The following is a 22,790-nucleotide window of genomic DNA, read 5'->3' on the forward strand; positions in this document are numbered from 1 at the left end:
TGGCCCATCTGGTAATTACGTGTTTAGCTTTCGGAGGAGTTAGCGAGCCACTTTTCACAGTGGCTGCACCACTCTACCTTCCCACCAGCAAAAAAATAAAATCCCTGCTTCTGCACGCCGCTCCTAACACCTGCTATTTTGCTGCTTATTTTTAATTTTAGTCTTTACTCTTGCTAGGCAATTGTCCTGGTGAGCATAAAGTGGTTATCTTGTTACAGTTTTGATTTGCATTTCCTTAAGGATCAATGAAACTGAACATTTTCTCGGGTGCTCCTTGGCCATTTGGCTATCTTACTTAGAGAAATGTCTACTCAAATCAACATCCTGTTATAATTGGAGCATTTAGCTTTCTGTAGTTGAGTTTTGTGGGCTCTTTACATATTCAGATTCTCAAAGCTTTATCTAATATACGGCTGCAAATATTTTCTTCCATTCTGTAGGTTTTCTTTATACTTCCTGGATAATGGCTTTTGCTACACAGAGGTTTTAAGTTAATGGGAAGTCTCTTGACTTTTGCTTTGGTGACCTTGCTTTAGGCAAAAAAAAAAAAAAAAAAAAAAAAAAAAAAAAAAAATCTAAGAATTCACTAGTGTGTTTGATCTGCAATGCACTCCAAAGACCTGTGTGCTAAGCGGATAGTCCTCGGTTTGGGGCTTTGGGAAGGCAGAGGGATTTGATGAGCTGGTGCCTGCTGGGAAGGCTTCGGGTCACCAAGGATGTGCCTGGAAAGGGTGTGCCTGCAAAATAATGCGTCTTTCAGATCCAAGGGCTGACACCCCTCACATCATAAACCCAGGCAAATCTGTCCTCTTCGTGATTGTTTAAGGATTTGTTACAGTAACTAAAAGCTGAGAGTCACCTTTCACATTCACTGTGACTTGACTAGACTCACAACCACTTAGGAGACTCACCCCTGGGCAAGTCTGTGACGGAGTTTCTAGAGAGGTTTCGTTGAGGAAGGAGGGTCCACCCTGAACATGGGTAGCATCATGCCCTGAGCTGGGATTCCAGAGTGAACAAAAAGGGCAGGGTGAAGTCCATTGAGTACCAGCTTCCATGCTATTCCTTCCTGAATGGGAAAAAAAAAATGGAGCCATCTGCCTCGGGCTCTGCCTATCACACCTTCCCCTCCTGGAGGACGAACCTCACAAACCCTGAACCAAAGGAGGCCCTTTAGCTGCTTTCCTCAGGTATTCAGTCACAGCAAGAAGAGCCACGGACACATCAACTAACACAGTAATAAACATTTTATATATATTGAGTGTTAAGAAGCAAATTCAGCAAAGCTGTAGGCTATAACACACACACAGTGGATTTTTAGGTACTGTCAATGAATGATCTAAGATGAAAATTAAGAAAGCATGACCACTTATAATAGCATTAAAAAGAATAAACTATCCAAAAGGAATTAAACCAAAAAGTAAAACATACTCTACACCTGCGAACAGTGCTGAGAGGAAATAAAGACCTGGTTAAAAGGTGAAGATGAAGCTCACGTCTATAATGCTGGCACTTAGAAGTCAGGGCAAGAGGATTATCACGAGGCAGAGGCAACCTTGGGCTACAGAATGGGATTCTGTCTCAAACAAACAAACACAGCCTGACTGAACTGAGAGAAATCTCAGGTTCTTTGCTCAGAAGAATTGATGTTCTTAACGACAATACTCTCTAAACTGACTCAACACAGACCTGACTGAAGTCCCAATGATGGGGCTGAGAAAATGGCTCAGTCATTCAGTGAGTGCCATGAAGGCTTGAGGACATGAGTTCAGATCCCCATCACCCAAGTAAAAACTCAGTGACAGCCCCATGCACCTATAATGCCAGAGCATGGGAGGGAGGGACAGAAAGATCCCTAGGGTGTGAGAAAGTCTGAACAAATTAGTGAGCTCCAGGTTCAATGAGAGTCTCTCTCAAAAGATATAGTGGAGAGGAAGGCACGGAACATCAGCCTCTCACCTCAAGCACACATATATGAGCACACACACACACACACACACACACACACACACACACACGTACATAAAACCTGCCATTTAAAAAATAGAAATGGGGCTGGTGAGATGGCTCAGCAGGTAAGAGCACTGATTGCTCTTCCAAAGGTCCTGAGTTCAAATCCCAGCAACCATATGGTGGCTCACAATCACCTGTAACAAAATCTGACGACCTCTTCTGGTATGTCTGAAGTCAGCTACAGTGTACTTATGTATAATAATAAATAAATCTTTGGGCCGGAGCAAGAAGGGACTAGCGAGCAGAGTAGACCAGAGTGAGTGGGGCCAACTAGAGTGAGCAGAGGTCCTAAAATTCAATTCCCTACAGCTACATGAAGGCTCATAACCATCTGTACAGCTACAGTGTACTCACATACATAAAATAAAAAAATAAATCTTTAAAAAAAATTAAAAAATGGAAATGAAAAATATAATTTTCTAATTTATGTAGAATTGAAAGGGACCCTGAATAGGCAAAAAAGAAAAAGACAAAAGTTGGATAATTTCACTTTTTTATTTAAAAACTAACTTCAAAACCATAGTGACAAAACTATTTGGCTGACAAGCAGATCAATAGTATAGAATTGGGAGGTCGATAGTCAAATGATCGTCACAAGAATGCCAGGATATATAATACAACAGGGAAAAGAAGATCTCTTCAACAGTGGTGTCAGGATGGCTTTAAAAGGTGTGGTTACTCTCTGCTGTAACACAGTCCTGCTGGGCAGTCTGCATGCTACCTATGGTTGAGGTGAGCAGGCACTATGGACATAGTGGAATCCACAGATCTAAAATTTCTACTCTTTCTTTTCTTTCTACAGATTCCTGTTCTAAAATCTTGCTTCATATTCTCATCTGTGAACATACTTCTATCCAAAATATCCTACCCCATACCACACACCTGCTCCACACCACACACCTGCCCCACACCACACACCTGCCCCACACCACACACATGCTCCACACCACACACCTGCCCCACACCACACACATGCTCCACACCACACACCTGCCCCACACCACACCTGCCATATACCACACATCTGCCCTATATCACACAACTGCCCCATACCACACATCTGCCCTATTACTGCCCCATACCACACACCTGCCCTATTACTGCACACCTGTCCCATACCATGCATTCATTGCCCTAGCATAGTGAATACGTACACAAAAGAGGTTTCTCTTCCAGCTGAAAGATGAAACAGGACAGCTCTGCAATCTCAAGAACTTGGATTCCCCCTGGGAAAAGCAGTGAGATTGTCTAAAAATTACCAACAGACTTCTCGCATGAGCTAAAGGTCATGACTACGCCAAGCTCGGGCACCCACAAATGCTTCCTAGTGGCCTTGGGTCATGTCTCATTCCACTGTATCTCCTGAGCTGGGGCCAGAGGTATCCAGCAAACAATAAATCTAATTCACTCCCAGGAATCTGCTATATTCAGGATGCTGTGTGAGCACAGTGGAGTGCATCAATGGTATAACACCCCACCCCAACTTAGAGGACCACAGTCCAGAGAAGACTAAGCCATTTGCACATCAGGAGAAAGGATGTAGGAAGCACTATCATGTAACCAGCATCCATGACCGTGCAAAGATGTCTACAGCCATTATCTCACTCAGTCCTCGTGAGAACGCAAAAGTACAGTCTCACACTTGACAGATGAACAAATTTGGTCTCAGGCATCTTTGCATTTTGCCCTTGGCTACAGGCCTAGTGTGGGCAGAAACTCTGAAACGTGATCAGAGACTATGCGATACTAACTCCAGCCGCTCGGTTATTAAACAGCCTTTTATCAAAGTCCTACAGCTTTCTGAACGTCATTCCAGACTCTGGTGTTACATGAACAATCTTTTATACCATCGCAGCCCATCCCCACCAGGAATAGGAAATAGGACATGCCATCATTCACCTGCAGAAGGAGACAGGACACAGACATCACTGAAATACTGACAATAACAGAAGAGATGTTCCAAGTCTACAGGAAGTCTATAATGACAATATTTCAGAGGGTTTGAAGTGTTTAGGGAAAACACCCCAAGGGAAACATACAAGGATTTATAGGTGGTCACCAATCTAGGCACCCCTCCTCTCTCCTCCTCCACCCCCTCACCCCTCAGCCTGGGCTGATGGTAGAGAGAGAAGGTATCAGACATGATGGAGGACTTGCAAACTAGCTAATAAAGACCAGAATTTGAGATGGGACACTGGGTCCTACACATCATCACCTCTGACTTGACTCTCTGAAGTCTCATCCGCTCGAGCCAACCCACCTACCTCCCTTTGTAACATTCCACAGCCTTCCTGAGGAGCAGAGGGAAGACTGGAAAAAACAGGCTTTGGTTTGGAAGGTTTGGCTTGAAATGCAGATTTGACTGCTAGGAATTAAGTGTCCTGGCCAAGGAGGTGGCCACTAGGCACAGCTGACTTTTTAAAGTCAAAATACAGTTAAAAAGTCAGCTAGGCTGTGCCCTCTGCATTCACTGCTGCATGGCTGCGTGGAGTCCAATTCTGCCTGAAGCAGACATTTCCACCATGACAGAAAGTCCTATTGGCCAACACGATTTATAAAAGCCCCTAGCTGTGCTCCCTCTCCACACCCCATTTTCTCAGCTTATAAACACATCCTAGGTAGGACTTGGAGGGATAAAAGGAGATAATGAATTTGTGTGCTGGGACTTCCCATGTTTCCTTTCCATACTCACAGGATCTGGTGGCTAATCTGCCTTAGGTACCCTGGTCAGAGAGGGCCACACGCAGCTGTAATGGACTGAAGCAGCTGGTCTTGTGATAGTGTCATGGCAACAGGAAATCTAAGGTGTGAGGACCAGTAGGGGACTGGGGTTGCTCCGCAGGCAAGCAGTCTTTCTAGAGCTGACTGCCTCTGATTTTGTATGGCAGGGAGTGGGATCAACTTAACTTACGGACTTAGACTACAGTTCACGGAGGACCATGCAGAGCCAAACCACCCCACCCCACCCCATCCCTATTTTCTGGAACATAAAAGAGAGATACTATGGCTTTTGACAAGAGGGAGTCAGGGGAGGGGTAGAGGTAAGTGTAAGAAGGGGCAGGGAAGAGCTGAGACCCTCCACGGAGACCATTTTAGACCAGCCCTTCTCAGAAAAGATAGAGAACCTCAAACCCATACACAGGACCAACATAAAGCATACCCAGAGAGTGTGTAGAGACCCAGCACACAGGGACTGTGCACTTGAGTGGGCCGTGGCTCTGCTGTGCAAATGTTAAAAGGGAAGAGTCTACTTCCCTGTCCCACATGCATTGGCTACAGGCGTCACGATCAGGAATGGGATGCTATCTCGGGCTGCCCTTCACGGTTCCCACAATCAACACAGCTACCCCATGGCTCTAACAATCCTTTCTCCAACAGCAGACTGGCTGCTTGATCTATGTTAAACCACAAGGCAAGATGGCTCTGGGTGGGTGGGACAATCGGGGAGGCAAAGGGAAGGAGTTTAAAAGAGAAGGGGACTTTGATGGGGTATGACAGTGTGTGAGAATCTGACCTCAGGGTGCTAGATGTGGGGCCGTCTTACCACAGGTCTTCCTCCTCCTGTGGTCTTTAAAGCAACAGAGCTGAGCCTCAAGCTGTCTAAAGGCTTCTGACAGTGGGGAGTGGGGCAGGCGAGTGGCAAGATGGTACGAAGAGCAGAACCTGGACTGGCACTGCGGGATGGGAGTTGTCCTCAGCCCCTGCTTTCCCTTGCCTGCCCTTACCTGCCACCCTTACCGTAACCAGATCCTGATATCCCCTAGACCTTCCTCCAGGTCTTTCCCGGTATTGAGCCACCTCTGTTCTCTCCCAAAACACACATCTGGAAGCCACTGTCTCCACCTGCGTTAATGCCCACTGTTCCCCAGACTGTTCCTGTTCTCCACGGCAGACACAGGCTCCAAGTCACCTCTCCAACCTCCACAGGCTGACCTTGAGCCTCGTGCAATGTCAGCTTTAAGGCTCCTTCCTCCACCACTGATTCTCCCTGGACATTTCTCTCCACAACAATCTTGCTCAAAAATGTCAGCAGGCTCCACCTCTCCTGAGCAGCTATCCCTGAGAGTCCAGGCACAGGAGAGCAGTTCCTTTCTTTAGTCACCTTTACTCAAACACACTCGAGTAACTGTCACTAGGTCCTAAAAATGTCAAGCCAAGATGGGCCTTCACGTAGGTCACCACACACCAGCCAGACGTTGGCTTTCCTGACCTGCACCACCGACCTTGACTACAACATCAATCATCTTTGTGTATTAAAGAAGCACACTTCCATTCTTCCTGGGCCTCAGTTTCCTCCCCCTGTAAACTGAGGTGGACTGGAGCTCTTTAGCTGAGGTCTTCTTTTCAGCCCAACACTCTAGACTCCCCCATCCCACCCCCTGCCATCCCTGGTTCTGCGGGACTGCGAGTGCATGACACTGGGGCAGACAAGCTTTGGCACAGATGTGCTCAGCCTTGGCGCCTGCAGAGCTTCCTCCATTCTCTCCGCACTCCCAGGGTTCATTAGCCTGCAGCATCAACAGTCAATTAGTGCTAGTTAGCTCTATTGTCACTTCTAAGACAAGTCTGAGGCACTCCCTTGCCCCTGCCCCATTGCACCAAGACAGACAACCCAACCCGAAGCTCTCCACTAGGTAGGGAGATCACTGTAAGAGAAAAGGCCGCCTATCCCCTCAGGAGAGGCTTGTGTGTGTCCTGGGCTCTGCTTCTTCTGACCCACAGAAAAGATCTCTGTGAGTGGCATAAGGCCTTTGGAATCTATATTGATCCTGTTACCTCCAAATGCTAGATCCATGGAGCTCATGTGTTGGCTCCACTCGCCAACCTGCCATGCTCTTGCAAAGCTGTTCGGCATACACACAGTTTACCCTGCTAATGACACTGCAGCTCACCTGGGTCATGAGGGTATCAGCCTCCTGCAGCTTGCTTCAGTTCAACTCAGAGCTTCCGCCAAGCTAACAAGGCAGTGACAGCCTAGCTGTCCCCACCCCCGTGCCAGTGATGGCTTTCCGGGCTGGGTGACCAGACCCCCCAGACTGACCTCTCTCTCCTGCATAAGCAAACATTCTAACAAGCATGGCCTCGAGCGCCCTTGCTACTGAAGAGCAGATGCTTAGGTATGCAAAGAAGCCTCTTCCAGACTCCTCCGGGATTGCGGAGACTCTCCCTAGAACCTGGGTCCATCTTCTAAAAAGTCCCTCAGCAAGCCACAGAAAGCCTTTCAAAAAGAGAACCAGGTGACATAGGCCAGAGGCGAGGTCAGAACTGTGTGGGAGACAGATTGGCGCCAAGGAAGGCTGGAATGAAGATGGCTCGATGAGGAACCATAAATCAGGGGCATTTTGGCTTTCAGAGGTATGCCCAACCTGAGGTCCATGGCCACATGCAGCCGGGGATAGCTACGAAAGCAGGCTTACCCAAAAGCAAACACTCGCTTAAAATATTATGAGATCTTTTTTTTCATAACTCCGTCACTCAGCTCTGGAAATGTGAACTTTGTAGATGACAACGTCAGAAAGTGTACATACCTGCTAGAAGTTGCTGACAGCCCTTGGCCCACATACAACACCTCACCCACAGCAGGGAGGGGAAGCCAGAAGCAATGCACACAGCTAGGAACTAGTCTGGCTTCTGAGTGAGAACCTGGCTCACATTCTTGAGCCTCAGGGATCCCAGATGAAGTCCTGGAGTACCCTGAGGTCCTTTCTTTTGGAGTGTGACCATCAGACACATCGGCCTTAACCTGAATGAGAAGGCATCAGGCCTGGCTTCAGCTGAGGCTCTGAATATTATTTTTAAATATCTTCATAAAGGCTCTGAAGGGGAAAAGGCAATAATGGAGCTCCCATGATGAAGCCGGAGGTTGGAAACCGGGAAGGAGCCAGAACTGCAGGAGCTAATGGAGACAAGTCACAGGCTGTGGTGTTTTATGGCCCTTCTCTCTCTTCTTTTTCAAAGGGAAACAAATTAAAGGACTGGGGTTTTAATTAGACTCTGGAAGGATGGGAGTGCTAAGGGCTTTGGTGGGTGGAACAGTAGGAGGCTGCGCCTGCTCCCACATCCAAGATGCACGTGGCCTAAGATGTCGGCTCCACCTCTGGTACCCGAAGCCCCATTAGCCACAGCAGGGAGCAGAGAGGTAAGGTAGACAGTGGAGCCCAGGCGGCAAGTCCCAGGTTCTCCGCCTTTCCCCCGGAGACGCTCAACTTTTTAGAGCTGAGAATTCCTCCTGTGATTTTTATTTGAACAAAACATTTAACCACTAGACATAAGTTTGGGCCACTGATCTGGTCTGATTTCATTTTATAGATGAGGGCTCCTGAGGCTGGAAGGAGGGGGAAGGAACCCAGGAGGTGAAGGAAGATGAAATATTGTAACTTGTGAGTTGTTTAGGAGCCCACTGCCCCGGCCTGAGACTGAGAACAAAGCAGAACAGGCCCCAGGCATGCCAGGGCAGGGCTGTTGTTAAGTCATTCCTAAGAACGTCTTGACTGTAAAGATAAAAAGGTATGCAAGGACCAGCAGGGCTATATTATCTAAGTCAACACCATCTGGCCGGCCGGAACCTCCCCTCTGTCTATTGCCCCTTGACACCGGGTAAAGTCATACATCAACTGGTTGCTATGTGAACAAAGATAAGCCCCCAGCCCACAGGAACAAAGTCCTGATGCCCTGTGATCTTTCTGTTAATGTTTAAGCCAATAGTGTGTCGCTATGCTGAATTCCATACCCCTAAGCCCCTTACCCCATAAAAATCCCTAGCTTTCAAGCCTCGTGGCCGACATCCGTTATCTCCTGTGTGGGATACATGTCGGTCTGGAGCTCTGTAATTAAACGTCCTCATGTAATTACATCAAGAGATGGTCCTTCGTGATTTTTTGGGTGCACGCCGAATCGGGAATTGGGTGGGGGTTTCCCCACTAGGTTCTTTCAGAGGTCACAGTACACGAAGAGTGGAGGTGGCGAGGTGGCTTGGCTTGCAGCCACTGTTTGTGCCCCACTCCTTCGGGCTGTCCTCAAGCTTCCTCTGACTGATGATGCCCAACTCTCTCACAGCCCAGAAACTGCCTCCTGCTCCAGACCTCTCCATCAACAGCCTGTTGCTGTCTTGTTGAAACATTCATGGGAAGCTGTGGCAGTCATCATAGCTACACTCACCCGTGGTGCCCCGCTCTGTGACCGGCCTCAGTGCAGAGCCATTCCAGCAGCCAGGGGCAGCGCCAGAGATTACAGAAGGGCATGAGAGTACCGAGGCAGAGACAGGGAAGATCCTGGCCACCTTGTTGGCCTCATAAATACACTGCTTCTCCTTAGCGCCCATATCCCATGGGGGTACTAAAGACAAGAAGGAAGCCCCTCCTGACCCAGACTCAGGATCATCCAACGGGGGCTGACCTTCCTGTCAACACAATGACCAATTCTCTGCTATTGCAAGAGCCAGAGGACCCTCCATCCAGCTCCTCTCCCTTCCTCCACCCACTCCACGGCTTCTTCACCTCTCCTCTGTGAGCGTTGGAGGTACGAGGCTTTCTTACATATTTCTGTGACCAAGGAAGTTCCCAACACATGTTATGGCTCACACAACAGACGTTTATTGAAGCTATCAGTGGGTGGATGAGTGGGTGGTGGATTGATGGGCTATCCCAAAAGCTTCTTAATTGTCTTCTGTTTAAAGTTCCATTCCCCTCAAATGTGACCTCCATTTTACCATTGGCGGATTCATCTAGCATACAAATCGCTGAGGCGCCCTCTTTCCTGGAAGCCCCTCTTTAGTAGCTAGCTGACTGTTATTCCAAAATAAGGTTCAGGTTCCCTGCTGTGGCACACATGAGACGTGGTCCGGCTTCCTCTCCAGATTCATCTCCTTGTCCTTCCCCAGAACCAGAAGGAACAGTCTTCTGGTTTATTCGGCCAATTCTTAAACTCAACACTAACTACATCTTTCTCAAAAGCCATTTCTCTCTCCAGCACTGCTGCCCAAGGCTTTGGGGTTCACCCTTTGGACATAGCTCCATCTCTCATTCTGCTCTATGCCTCCAGTGTCCAGTGCAAAGACAAGTACAATGACTGCAACTGGTACCCCGGTGTGAAGGAGGGTGATCGTGAGAAGCAAAGCTTGGGAATCCTTCCCCAGGGTTGGTGGGCTGGCGGGCTGGCCACTCTCTGGCCTCCTGCAGAGCATCATGGATGCTGTCACAGCTCCTGTAGGAAACCAAGTCCTTCCCTGGCATTTTCTGACAAGGATTCTTTGGTATTTATGCCAGGGCAGGACAGAAGACAACAGAACAGTGGTAGATGCCACCCTGCCCCAACTGAGAGGCAACAATGATAGCTAGCTAATCAAGCCATTGCCACTGAAACCTGGCCATTCTGCTTCATTTAATGGCCCAGCCATCAAATCCTGGCCCCGTGCCACTACATCGCTCGCACATAAAGAGAGAGGATGGGGGACTTTGTTACCATGAAACCAACCACACATGCGTGCTTCACAGGAAAGTGACCTCACTTTATCCCTGATGGAGAGGGGATAAGAAAAGTTTGGGGCACTGTTAACAGGTGGGAACATGCTTACAATTGAAGCTCTCTCCTGCTCAGGAGCAGGGCACATTCAAACAGTAAGCCTAAATATACCTCTTCAGGCCACTGATGGGATTAGTAGGTGCACAAGCCCCACAACTCACAAGCCAGGAAATAAGCTGAGTTCAGACAGGTTAAAGGGAGAAGTGTTTGGATCAAAGCATGGGAAATTATTTTTCAGATCAGGCCATGTAAGTAAGAAGAAAGCTACTGGTTCCCTGGATCTGGGCTCTATGGGGAGGAGGAAAGCATGAACCCCTTCACCTGCCCACTGTGCGGAGCTCAGCTGCTACTGCCAAAAGACTCTCCTCCTACCTCAAAGAAGGCTGCAGAGAGTGGAAAGGAAAGATATTTTTGGGGTCATCTCACAGTCTGTGTTCGAATCCCTCCTGTGCCATTTATGAGATATCTGTTCTGGAGAAAGTTATTCAACTATTCGAGCAGTGGCTTCCTTAACTGAAAGGAGGGGCAATAACTCACTGAACTCTGTCTCGAATGGTGCCTGGCGTATCCTAGGCATTCGCTTCCTCCTTCTATCCAGAATCCTCTGAGCCTTCATTTCCAAGCCCTCTGTGTCTCCTGTGCCTTTTCCCAAGCCTGAGGACTGGGCCACTAAGAAAAAAAAGCATCCCCCACCACCCCGTGCAAGGAACAAGCTCAGGGTGATTACAAGGGAACAGTGGAGGTCAAGGTAGCAAGGAGGTCTCACAGGAGCATCATTAGGGGTAAAGAAGCAGAGAGTCCATAGCAGGGGTCCCTGACTGCCCCCTATTTGGGTCATTCTTGAAACACATTGTGAAGTTTGGCCTTATTGATCTTAAAAGAAGGCCAAGAAGAAGGCTGAACACAAAGGAAGGCAATAAAAATGATTAAAGGAATTAGAAGGCTTGACCTATAAAGGGAGGTTAAAGGGACATAATATGTACAACCCAGAGAACCGAGGCCTGTGAGGATATGATAACTTCCCATAAATATGCGAGACAGAGCCGCATAAAAGAAGGGCGAGAATTATTTCAGGCAGCTTGGGACACCATTACCAAAAGAAATGGCCTGAAACTAAAATAAGAGAAAGTTAAATCTAGGCCAGTGGGAATTTAGGGGACAAGACACATAGCCGATGGTGCAAAGCCACCGGAAAGCAGAAGCCACAGGTCTCAAGCTTTGTCTCCATTTGAGAGCAATGACTCTGCCAGGGCCTGTACAGGCTACTCTGACTGTGGTCTGATTCTCCATACAGAACTGTTGTTTCTAAATGTTCAAGCCCCATGATGTGCAGGGTTTTGGCTCTGACTGCCAGGCTGCTCACCTTCTGCCTCACTCTGGCAATACAAAGAGACAGGTAAAGACAGGATCCTGCTGCACCCAGTTGGCTCTGCTGAGGAGAGCCTGAAACCAGAGAGTCAAGATAGTAGGATTGAGCCTTGTGAGGTATGTCTGAAACATGCTACAAGAGAATGTGGCTGGACCATAGCAAAGCTAACTGGTGCAAACAAAGAGACTCTTTCAAACATGAGATGCAGAACATCATAGGTAGACAATACCCATTAATGTGTGTGTGTGTGTGAGAGAGAGAGAGAGAGAGAGAGACAGAGAGACAGAGAGAGAGAGACAGAGAGACAGAGAGAGACAGAGAGACAGAGAGACAGAGAGACAGAGAGAGACAGAGAGAGACAGAGACAGAGAGACAGAAGAGAACATGGGCACATACACATAAGTGCGGGTGCCCATGAGACCAGAGGTATCAGATCCCCTTGGAACAAGAGTTCCAGGCATTTGTGATTCTCATGGGTCCTAAGAACTAAACTCATATTTTTACCAATAAGCCACCTCTTCTGCTGCAGGCATGAGCATTCTTATTTAGTATCCACTCTCTGTATTCATGTGCTCTGTCCTCCACAGATGTAACTGACCATAGACCATACTTGCATCTCAACCAAACATGCACAGACTTTTTTCTTATCATTATTTCCTAAACAATGAAGCGTGACATCTATTTACATAGCATTTGCATTGTATTAGGATTATAAGTAATCTAGAGATGGCTTAAAGTATGCAAGACATGTGTAGGTTAAATGCAAATATATGTCATTCTCTATATACTACTTGAGCATGTGGAAATTTTGGTATCTGAAGGGGGCCAGAAGCTAATCAATCCCTCAGAAATACAAAGACTGTTCTTGAATATCACCTGTCACTCACATGCTGGGAGGAGAATTCTACCTGAGGACCAGGGCTGCTGAGGGTCTATATCTGTACATTTAGGGTCAACAGTGACAGACAGAGCAGCATTTCTCTGTCTACACAAATATGCTACACACATTTTTTTTCTAAATTTTAGAAAAAATGTTCTAATAATTAATTTATTATTTTATGTACATTGGTATTATGCTTGCAGGTATGTCTGTGTGGGGGTGTCTTGGAATTACAGACAGTTGTGAGCTGCCAAATGCATGCTGGGATTTGAACTCAGGTCTTCTGGAAGAGTGATCAGTGCTCTTAGCTGCTGAGTCATCTCTCCAGACCCATCTACACACTCTTAAGTCACTTTTGCACTCCCTCTCAAACCTCACATAGAATTTATGTCATTTTCACGCCTGAAATTGACTGTTTAAAAAAAAAACTTTAATTATAAGAAGAGACACCTACAGCAAAACCCTTGGAAAGCCCATTCGATACTCATTTATTTATCTAATCAATAAAAATATATTGAGTACAAGAAATGACCAAGCTACCTGTGAGCTGCAATGGAGACTTCAAAGATGAATACATCTCTGTGCCTTTAAGGAGCTCGCTCTGGTAAGCAGAGAGAGCAGCCTCCTGCAGACATAAAAAACTGCTGTAGACACTTGACATACCTTAACTGAGTGACGGGTTGTTAGGTAGCTTAGAGGGAAAATGATTCTCCCTGTCTTTAGGCATCACAGAAGTTTCTAGAAAGGAGTCACATATGATCTGAATCTTGAGGAAAGGTTAGACTAGCATAAGGGGGTGATGTCGCAGAAGCCAGCTAGGGTATCAGGATCCAAGTTATGAGGCAGAGAAAATGCTGGTTGTCCTCTGAAGCAGAGAGTGGCTGTGTAAAGCAAGGAAATCAAGGTGTGGAGTAGGAGCTGGGGGAGGGTGCAGAAGAAGTGAGGGAAGGAGGAGAAGGGGTGTGGCCAGGCCATGTACACCGAGCAGGCTAAAGGCAGCTACAGAAACTCTAGGAAGTTCCCAGGCTGGGAGCAGCGGGATCCGAGTCTCAGGGAGAAAACTCAGGTTCCACGTTTTCTTAGTCTGTTTTCTGTTGCTAATAGTAATGCCATGGTCCAGGTCATTTATTTTATTTTGTTTTTTATTAACTTTTAAGTTAGCGTAAAAAGTAATGAGTTCCATTACAGAATTTTCATACATGTGCCTCATTATACTTTATTGTTATTCATTTCTCTCCCCCACAGCGCTCCCCTTCCCCCAATCCTCTATGTTAACTCTTTTCTTTCCTTCCCCTCAAATAGTCCAGATTTCATGTTATATATATTCTATTTCTCTCTTTTCCTCCCTTCCTCTGCTTAAAATTTTCCCTCTCTCATGGTCCCCATTATTCTTTATGATACACACACACATATACACACACACACACACACACACATACACACACACATGCATACACACATATTCATACATACATACATACACACACACATGTACACACATATACATATATAAATACAAACACACTTAAGTCTAAACTCCACATATGAGGAAAAAGGTGATCTATCCATCTGGGTGATTTGTAAAGACAAGACTTATCTGTGCACTGTTCTGGTCTAAGGTTGAGGTGTCCCACCTGGTGACAGCCTTCTTACTGTCAATATCCTAAGGTGGAACAAAGGCCTCTTCTGGTGCAGCCCAGAGAGCCAGTGTGTCTCACTCTTCTGATAAAGTCACAAGATTTAGTCATGGGAACACCACTCTTAAAATTCTATCCACCTCTCTAGGCTCTGCCTCTGAACACTACAGGCGTCTAATGCCTTAAACTCCAGCATGAGTTTCAAAGGGGACAAACCATGTTCAAGTCATATCACACTTGTAGAATAGATTCAAGATGAGAGAGACAGAAACCAAGCAGAGGTCAGGACATGCAAACTCCTGCTAGTCCAGTGTGTGCAGGGCTGGGGGTAGGATGCATATGTGTTTGTGTGCATGTGCGTAGTATAGATGTATGTGTAGTGGGGGTATATGTTTTTCTGTGTGGTATGTGTGTATGTGGGGCGCAGGAAAGTGAGGGGTGGTTTATGTATATTTGTGGTGTGTGTTTTAGTATGTGGTGTGTGTCATGTATGTGGCGTGTGTATGTGTGTGTGGTGTAGTGTGTGTGTTTGTGCTTGTGTGTTGTATATCATGTGTGCATGTGGTGTATGTGCATATACGCATGTTGCAGCAAGTTCATTTCCTCAACCCATTTCTTTTCCGTGGAAAGCCCTGTGCCCCACCCCCACCCCCCCTGAGCTTGCTGGGATGCTTGCTGTCCTCCTGCCTCAGTGTGACGGAGTCTCCCTTCACCCTAGCACTGCTGCTCTTCATTATGTGACCAACTTGAGAGCTCCACTATCAGCAGGGGAGGGCTGGAAGAGGATGGCCATCCTCTTAATCTCAGCGTTCCCAGAACCTGATCCAAACTGGCCATTCAGGATCGAGTCAGTGACAGAAGTGTGTGGCCTGGCAATGACGTACACAGATGGCTCCCTTTCATACCCATGTATATAAACGCACTCCTTTTTGGCACACACAGGGGCCTGTCCCTCTCATGTCACATGCCTGCTCTGAGCCCTATCACCCTGTTTCCAACATAAATCATCCTTGACTGGCCTCTCTCAATCCCATTAAAACGTGATGAATTATTTTCGACTCGCATGCAGGACTCCATATTGGGTTATCTGGGCTGAAACACAATCTGTTTGCTGATATCAAAATGCTGCTGCTCACCCGGGGGATTAACACTCTGACAAAATCATTAGAAGCCTGATGGAGTATCAAGGCCTCCTGAGTTTTCGAGGCATTCATTCCTCAGCCTAATGAATGCCTTCTTCCCAGCTCCTGTTCCACTCCCATCCATTTCCCTGCCTCTTTCCTGGTTGGGCAGAGACTGGGGAAAGCCTTAAGCAGTTTGCCTCTAGTTGGCTGGGCCACCTACCAAGACCCCCGGCTAAGAACTGCCCTTGTAATCCTGTTCCTCTCATGTGTTAGCAAGAAACGCCTGACATCCAGATAGGATGGGAGAGCTTGTGCTGGATCAATACTTGCACTGAGAATAAATGAAAAACTGGATAAAATACAGCATCCAATGTTTCAAGGTATCAGAGACTTGATGGAGCAGAAAGGATCAGGGAAGACCCAACTGCAGAAGGGAAGATGTTCTAAAATGTTCTAGACTGGCCTTTCATCTGGGCTCAGACACTACTAGGCACACAATGAGCTGAGAACACAGTCTGTGTGTGCTGGATTGGTATAGGAGGACAAAGAAGCCACGAGGGTTCTGCTTAGTCTTTGAACAGGACAGAGTTAGAACTGTGGACTTGGAAGGTCCCCTGATTACCGTCCACTGACTTCTCCAGGTCAGTTAGAGAGCTGTGAAACTAAATACTGTAGGAAGTGAAAATAAATAATTACAGATGGAAAGTCTATACAAAAAAAAAAGAATACATTAAACAACATTTTAAAAATAGAAAGCAAAGAATGTGAGTTATTTGGTTTATTTAAGCAGTCTTATATGAAAAAATAACTAGAATTCAAGGCCTTCAATAGAAGGCTCTCTGGGCTCTCAATTAGCACTGGCTACAAAGAGGAGAACCCAAACTCACGCTTTATCAAGACAAAACCTAGCTTGGACTGGGTTCAGTTTTTAATTGGATTAAGTTTTTTTTTTTCTATGTAGCTGGCAAAGAGTTATGCCTCGCCAGAGAAAGACTGTAGCATCTACAGTCTGTACAATACTCAGCATTCAGGCTTTTCAAAAATACCAGGCACATTCAAAGCTAGAACCAGATGACCAACTCAAGGAGGGAGTAGGGAACAACAGAAGCAGACCCACAAGTGATCCAGAGAGCAGAGGTGATAGAAGAAAGAAAAATTTAATGTGGTCATTCTGTTCAAAAAAAAAAAAACTCCAAGAAAATATGCAAACTGGATGAAGTTTCACCAACCAGTTGAAAATAATCTGCTAAAAATTTTAAAGTAAATTTAAAAACACCATTCTTTTTAGTGTGTGTATATGAGGAAGAGTATGTGTGTCCACACCTATATGTGTTTAGATTTGTGTATGTGTGTGTGTGTGTGTGTGTGTGTGTGTATGTGTGTATGTGTAACACACACAGGCATGCACATGCGTGCCTATGCACATGGAGACTGGGGAACAACGTCAGGTGTCGTCCATAAAAATGATTGTACTCCTTTTGAGATTGACTCTCTCATAGGCCTGGACTTCAGCCATTAGCCCAGCGGGGTTGAGCAGTGAGTCCCAGGGATCTTGTCTCTGCTTCCCAGCACAAAGATCACAAGTGTTTACCATCATGCCTGTTAAAATTTTTACATAGCCTCTGGAGATAAAATTTGGATTCTTGTGCTTTGGAGGGCAAACACTTTAGCAACTGAGCTATCGTCCCAGTCCAGACAAAATCCTAAAGAATGAGAGACTCGTTAAAGACGCATGGCAAAGTGGAAATGTCTGGAAACCAGGAGCAAAAGGGCATGGAGTGACCCCTTTGGAGCCTGAAGAAAGCATCTCATTCTCCCAAACCTTGATGTCTCCATTTCTCAAACAGAACAATGAGACACACGGTTTAGTTTTGCAGTGCAGATAAAACTAATAACACACATAAAGGCTTTTTACAAATTACTAATCATTACACAAATGTAAGGTATCATTACTGTAATAGCCTGGCAACAATTCAAAACACAGCACGTCTGATCCCCCGCCAGAAGGACGTTATGCCGATAGACAGGTGAGTCGAGCGTCCTTGATGAATCGTTATAGAGGGTTTCAAGCTTAGGAAGCTAAGAGAGGCAATGATAACAAAACAGTCAGTTCTGTGATTTAGGGATGGATGAGTCGCTTTATGTGCAATCCCTAGACAACAGAAAACCCCAAACTAGATGTTCCCAGAGATCGGCAGACTCTTGGATCACCTGCTTCCATTTCCCAGGTGGCGCATGCTCACGAAATACAAATTTCCACAAATGTGTGCCTGATAAGGAGATATCATGGGCAAGGTAACTCGGAAGCAGCAATATCGAGATGCCTTCCAAAGCTGACAGCAGGAACGCTGGGGCTGTTGAATTCTCCACGTCACCGCTTCCATCTATTAGCACACATTATGGAGAGCAACAGGCAAGCTCGTGCAAATAAAGACAGCAGTGATGATCCTCTCAGCTGAGGTGGCCTAGCCTGCAGCGGGAACATGGCTATTACAAGGTCATGAGCCCAGCCGGAACAAAGTTCTCAGTCTTGTAGGAAAGATGTTATAAATGCTCAAATAATGATACAAGTGATCTAAGACACACAGTTAAAGCGATGCAGGAAGTTGTACAAGAACTGAGTTCATCGGAGCCTTCCTGGCTTAGGTAGCGATAGCGTCTGCTCTGGAACGAGCAGAATCACAGATTCCATGCGAAGGGAAGAACATGAGCGAAGACATAGACCTAAAATGGCAAGTTGGGAGCCAAAAATGAGTTGGTTCTGATATTGGTAGCATGAAAATAGACTCTTTTGAAGATATTAACATGCATTTGCTCTTCCAGCGCTTCGCATAGACTATCCCCCATGGTCTCCAGATAGTCTTCATATGCAATGCAACTCAAGACAAAGGTAAAATGAGCGTCAGGAGTGAGCTAATATAGCCAAGGTCCTTCCACTGAAATGAACTCGGATCCTGCCCTCCACTGAGAATTATCAGAAAGATGAGGAAGGAGCAGAGGAAGAGAAAAAAGGAGAAGAGAGGAACCAGGTTCTCCTTGGTATGTATCCTTGATTCATTGTGACTGTGTTTCGGGCTCCTTCCCATAGTCCCCGACAGATGGCAGCAGATCTAAATGTCATCGTCCTGCGAAGTCCGAGCCAGCTCCATTCCACCTGATGCCATTCCCCCTTAATGGAACTCTATTCCTCTGCGATAAACCACTGCATCAGTAGAGATAAGCTTCCTCTGACCGCTCAGGTGCAGATGAGAGCCATCCTCCCTCTAAGGCCTTGTCCCTTACCCTGTCAGCACCATTCATTGAGTCCTTAGGTCTATTTTCTCTTATTATAATTATTAGATTTGTCTTCACGATCATTCAGCTTTTCATGTGCATTAGAAATGTCTCCTCGAGCTTTTGGAGATCAGCGATCAAATGTTATACTTTTCTAATTTTTTTTCTTAACCTTGAGTGGCAGAGAATTAGACATAGAGGTATTGAGTATGAATGAGCAAGAAACCCAATCCGCCATCGTGAAATCAAATGTATGCTGCGTTTGCTTGGCTTTGATTTCTTCCCCAGAGAGAAACAAAGGAGGCTTGCCAGAAAGTGCTAATGGACTGGAAAAGTTCTGTGTTAATTTACAAGACCAACGGTGTTCACATCTTATCCTTTGAGGATCTTCCAACCCTTCACAAGAGATAACTTCCTACCTTCACAGAGGAACACTCGAGAGCTAATGTCTGCTTTATCTAGAACATAGTGAGAATCCATTTCTTCAGAACGTTCCTAGTCTCTCATGGCTATCTGATCATAGTTAATCAATCCACCCCCTACCCCCAGACACAAAAGTCACAGCCTCTGCTTTTTTCCTTCTAATCAAGATGTCTTGTCTGGGCTGTGCAGTGGAACACACCTTTACTCCCAGCATTTGGGAGGCAGAGGCCAGTGGATCTCTAAGTTCGAGGCCAGCCTGGTCTACAAAGGACAGCCAGGACTGTTACACAAAGAAACCCTGTCTTGAAAAACAAAACAAAACAAAACAAGTCATCTTGTCTGGGTTGGCCCTGAAGTTCATTATGTATTCATTAGACTATGCCTGTTTTGAGTAATGGCCCTGGAACCCTTCATTATTTTCATTTTGAGCAGTCATCTAGGCTGCCTGGTACTTAGTCTTCCGCTGTATTTTCCACACATCTTCCCACTTAGAGACTGCCTAGCCCCGTGGTTCTGAATGCCATTTGTACACCAAGCAGCTCCCTTGTTCCTCTCTCTATTTGAGACGGCTTCTCTGTGATCTAATATCTTATGCCCATTTGACTCCCTGGTGTCTCCACTTGGATATCTTTTAAACAACTCAAATCTAATGTCTACAAATGGAATTCATCTCTCTCTCTGCCTTAACCCCAAGCTTGCTCCTCAGGTCCCTCTTTGGATCTCAATAAGCAATATCCATTGTCCATGGCTACCTAGCTGGCCATCCTTAAATTCTTCTTCATCCTTCATAACTGGTCAACTTAACCCCAACCAGATCTCACCTCTTCATCATCTCTCCCCTAAGCCAATATTACCCCTAGCATGGGCTAGTAAAAGGTACTATGGGGGTAAGGGTGGGCAAGATGGCTCAGTGGGTAAAGATATTTGCTGTGGGGCACGTGTAAAGGTGAAAGGAGAAAAGTGACTCTATCGTGAAATCTCTCCATATCGCACAAATACACAGGTGACGGTAACTAATCTAAAAAACGAAAGTCCATGCCTATCACTAACATCATATTTGAGCTTTAGTTCATTTGTTTATTCAGCAATCTAGGAAATGTCTACTCTGCATCAGTCAATGTTCACAAATGAGCACAGCGGGTTCGAGCACCAAAGCAGAACTGCTACGGAAAGGAATGCACGAGGCTGATAAAGAGGAAGGCTGTGAACAATGAGGAGCAGTGGACGTTGTCAGGGGACACCTCACAGGGAGCCTGACATGAAAGATGCTGCTAGAGAATTAGCAAGAACCCACCAGGCAGACACTTGGGACACGCCCTCCTGGGTGTGAAGACGGAGAGATGAAAGTGTGGCGTGTTTAGGGAGCTGGAAGCAGACAGAGGAGGAGGCAGGGACTAGAGTACAGAGTACTCTATACATCCCTGCTGGGGGTGTGGACCTTGGTTTTATCAGGAAAGAGACTACCTACTCTTTACTCTGTGTCCAGTATGAGAATCAAACCAGGCATGCACAACGCAAGGAATATGTTTATTTATAGCAGTGGTTCTCAACTTGTCGGTCGAAACCCCAAAGACTATCAGAAAACACAGAGATTTATATTATGATTTATAACAATAGTAAAACTACAGCCATGGAGCAGCAACAAAAATAATGTCATGGTTGGAAGTCACCACAACATGAGAAAATGTATTAAAGGGTCACAGCATGGCAAAGTTGAAAACCACTGACCTACAGGGAATGACAGTTTACCTGAGGATTAGAAAATACAAGCTGGCCAGGTTTAGTCACTTATTTGCTTGGTTGGTTGGTTTTTCATTTGAGACAGGGTTTCTCTGTGTAGGCCTGGTTGGCCTAGAATTCACTAGGTAGACCAGGCTGGTTTTGAACTCACAGAGTCTGAAGGTGTGGCATTAAAAGCATGCACCATCACACCTGGCTTTGGCCAGAATTTTTTTTTTTTTTAAGGAGGTTGCAAATCGTGGCCCAAAGTCGACAGACAGTATACCATACATAAGGCACTAACTGAGAAAGGCTCTTGGCACACTGAGAAACTCACATTAACTGGGGAGGGCAGAGCTTGGGAGACAGGAAGAAAGCATTGTAGCAGCAAATGGACAAGGTCAAGGCCAGATGGGGCCACAAGCTAAACACACAAGTGTGCCTGCTCTCCAGGGATTCCCCTGTGGGATCTGTCACCTCCACGCTCCCCAGGAGAAACTTAAGCCTCCATCTCTGGTTGCCACCATCTTGTGTCTCAAGAACAACAAGGACAACCTTCACCACTCCTCAGTCCTCCACGCAGCCCATGGCTACCAAGGTGACACCATTTCTCCCCAGCCGGGGCTCTGAGACACCATGATTTGCATTTCAGTTCAGACTTCTTTCTGATGGTTTCAGCCAAAGCTTGGGAACGACTCCCTTCTCCTGCCCTCCCCAGCTCTGTCTCCCTTTCCCCCTCCCTCTTTCTAGCCCTGTGGAGGACTGCTTCTTCCTTGACACCCTGCTCCTCGATGCAGAGAAAAGCCATCCTTAACAGCAGTTTTATTGCCCGGTGATATTAACACAATGAAGGAAATCATTGCTAATTTTTATGAATTATCTCATCATCTGCAACTAATTAACAGCTGCCGAAAGAGCAGGCATTCGGCTTCCCCTCTGAGAGCCTTCCCCTCCAGCGACGCTCTCGTAGTCCTAACCCTTCGCCGTCAAGAAGGCCCTCCACACGTCCAGCAACCTCCACACTCAGGTCTGCCTAGCCCAGCCTGCGGAGACAGCCTTGAGCTGACCCTCACACTCAGAGATAATGGGCCACCTATGACGAGCATGATTTAGGTTAGCTGGAAGCTTTATTAAAATCTGATCTAAGTGGGCCGCCACTGCTCTCTATCCTCATTACCCTCCCTCTCCCAAACCAGGCCTTGGCCTCTGGGCTCTCTGAACCTGTCTATAGAGCTGAGAGAGCAAGCCAACAGCTACATGGCTCTCCATCAGGGGATCACTCAAGCCCAGGTGAGCAGTAAATGCATAGAGGGGCAGAAGAAAATGAGAGGAGAGAACACAGTAGCACAAGAGATGACAGAGAGGCAGAAAATATGCCTGCAGCAGCCTCAAGACAAGAACATCGCAGGGATGTAGGGATCTGGCAGACCACAGCTAGAAAACACTGGAGCCTAGCCGGGTGCTGAGCCCCCAAGTTCCCCAGCTCTCTACATCTGGGGCTCTCTTCTGCCTGGACTCCTGCCTGGGCCTCAAGTTCTACTAACACAGGTCCCTCCCTGGCTCCTTTCTCCACCCCGACTCTCCTCTTCCTCCCGCCTGGCTTCCTTTCTGTGATTTGTTCTACTATCCAAAGATTCTCTTTTCAAGTCCCCTTTTCATCTAGAGAAGCCCCAGGGGGCCACTGGCTGGGTCTCAGATGAAGGGAACAGCTCCGAAGGACAGCATTGAAAGCATACAGAGGCCACAGGGTGGCTCTACTCACATGACACAGAAGCCTCCTTCTAAAGGTCAAAGGCTTCACAGCATGCATCTAGACACAATCGAAAGGTCAG

General features: G+C 46.5%; 1 protein-coding gene across 11 annotated transcripts in view; it reads right to left on the reverse strand.

The window, feature by feature from the left end:
• Positions 1 to 22,790, reverse strand: part of Grik4 (glutamate receptor, ionotropic, kainate 4) — a 426,819-nt gene that overhangs the window by 251,841 nt on the left and 152,188 nt on the right. The window contains exon 1 of one of the 11 annotated variants that reach the window (XM_006509942.4): positions 6,906 to 7,789. The exons of the other annotated variants lie outside the window; for them this stretch is intronic. The gene's annotated coding sequence lies outside the window, so the exon portion shown is untranslated. Of the gene's footprint in view, positions 1 to 6,905; positions 7,790 to 22,790 lie in introns of those variants that run through there. 11 annotated transcript variants of the gene reach the window in all.

This window comes from Mus musculus, chromosome 9 (genome assembly GCF_000001635.26).
Source record: "Mus musculus strain C57BL/6J chromosome 9, GRCm38.p6 C57BL/6J".
Lineage (NCBI taxonomy): Eukaryota > Metazoa > Chordata > Mammalia > Rodentia > Muridae > Mus > Mus musculus.